Source organism: Homarus americanus, unplaced genomic scaffold (genome assembly GCF_018991925.1).
Source record: "Homarus americanus isolate GMGI-L3 unplaced genomic scaffold, GMGI_Hamer_2.0 scaffold25467, whole genome shotgun sequence".
Taxonomy (NCBI): Eukaryota; Metazoa; Arthropoda; class Malacostraca; order Decapoda; family Nephropidae; genus Homarus; species Homarus americanus.
In genome coordinates this window covers 3,656,013-3,658,256 of record NW_024732867.1, presented here as the reverse complement: position 1 = coordinate 3,658,256, position 2,244 = coordinate 3,656,013, and positions in this window count along the sequence as shown.

The following is a 2,244-nucleotide window of genomic DNA, read 5'->3' as shown; positions in this document are numbered from 1 at the left end:
TAAGGTAGACCACATTTTTGGTTTTGCCATTAGCAGCAAGTATGTACAGATTTTTGCCAGTTCCCACTCTGGAGCATCCAACATAGAACTGTCCATGAGAGAAGCAAGGAAACACCAGGTTTAGGCCAACCATCTTTAGGGACTGTCCCTGGCTTTTGTAGATGGTCATGGCAAAGCTCACTTTAACCGGGAACTGAAGTCGCTTGAACTCAAATGGCAGGTCAGTGGTGATGAGAGGTATCCTTGGTATAAAACGTCCTCTCCTTTAGCTTTTCCTGTCAGTATTGTAGCTTCCAGTACATGTGGCATCATGTTCTTCACCACCAGTCTTGTGCCATTGCAGAGGATTGGTGGTTCAAGATTTCTTAAGAGCATTATAGGAGTTCCAATCTTGAGAGTGAGGTGGTGAGGAGGCATTCCAGCGGGCTCCAAAGAATTAAGGAATTCTGCAGGGTACTGGACTGCTTGGTCCTGGTCGATTACTGTATCAACAGATTTGAATGAGGTCTCACTGCCTGGAAGCTGTCTGAGTAGAGTCATGTTGATTTCAGCCACTGTTTCATTCTTTGGTGCCAGAATTGCGCGTTCACGCAGCCACTTGTGATCCTTGTAGTGGTGGATAATGTTTGGGTAGACCATGTTAGTGAGCTCAGTTGAGGACTTTACAACATTTCCACATCCTTGAGGAATGATTATTTGTCCTTCTGAATCAACAGGGAAAGTTCCATTCCCAATCTGTAGTAGAAGGTTTGCAAACCGTCCAGCATCCTGATCTCCTTGTAGATGTACTCTCATGTTTGTGAATAGGGTGAGTGTCTGAACACTTCTCCAAAGGTATGATGCCTTGAGGCACCCATTCAGTTCATCAGCTGGAGTGCTTCGAGGAATGACAGGTAGGGTCTGGCGAAAGTCTCCAGCAATGACCATTGTAATGCCACCCAATGGTCATTTTCTCGTATGTCTTGCAAGGTCCTGTCCATTGCTTTAAACGCTAACTTGTGAGACATAGTGCATTCATCCCAGACTATGAGGCTGCTTTTTTCTAAGAATTTTGCCTTTGCCGATCCTTTTTTGATGTTGCACACTGGATTCTCATTGTGAGCGAGGTTGAGAGGCAGTTTAAAAGTTGAGTTTGCAGTACGTTCTCCTTCTAGTATCGCTTGTATCGCTTGCAAGATCTGTTCATAAGCATTTGTTTGATCAGGCACCAGGTGAGGCTCATTTTCTTCCAGAAAATTCACCAGAACTTCAACTGAGTAGTCTGTCTCTCTGAGCAACTTCCTGTTTGCTACTACTGGTTCTTCTCGGTTTGGGTGAAGGCAATCCAAAATCAGTCAGGTTTATACCGCATAGCTCCATCACTTTATCTTCCAGCATCATCAGAGCCCTGTTGAACATATCATTCATGAACTCAATCTCTTGACCAGGATGTTCTCTTCTTGCTTGATGAAGCAGATCCTCTGAAAGACTTTCTTGGTGGTTTTTCCAGACCTGACTTGGGTTGGAAAGTCCAAATGTAGCAATCATGATGGCAAACAGGTTCCTCATTCTCATTGGCGATTGAGTAGCTGCTGCCTCTTCTAATGTGTCATTCCAGTGACCATCATCTTCCAGTAAGCCAAGGAGATTGCACGCTTCCTGGTAGGTTCTGCAGACTTGTCCATTTACTGTCTTGAGTACTGCATATGATGTTGGGCCACGGATGTGGTGCAAAAGTAGTCTCAAACAATAGCATTCAAAGTTGTTGTGGTGAACCGTGTAGACATGTCCCAAAGCATTGTCTAACTTTGTCCCTGGATATCCTTCAACATCGGATCCTTGAGCTCTTCTCTGGAACTTTTTCATTGAAGCCTGCCATATGTAGAACTTGGGTACGTCAACATACAGGAGTATTTGAGCAAACTCATCTTCCTGTGAAAGCTTGAAAATGCAGTGAGGGTCGTATCAGCAGGATTTGCCATTTGATTTTGGAGTGACTCTTCTGTGAAGTACACTCTTTGTCCATTTTCCAGGTGTATGGGAAAATTAAAAAGTCTCCATTGTGCTTCATTGCTGCATATATAACGGCCTTGCTGAAACTGTGTTACCTCATTATGATTTCCATCCTTTTCCAATGCAAAGCTCGCTTGGTCAGAGCCTTTGTTGACGTATTTGCAGACATACTTGATGGACTTGACTGAATTGCAGAACTCCACATTGATGTGCGCATATAATGCTTTACTCAAAAGAGGATTGTAGGGGACC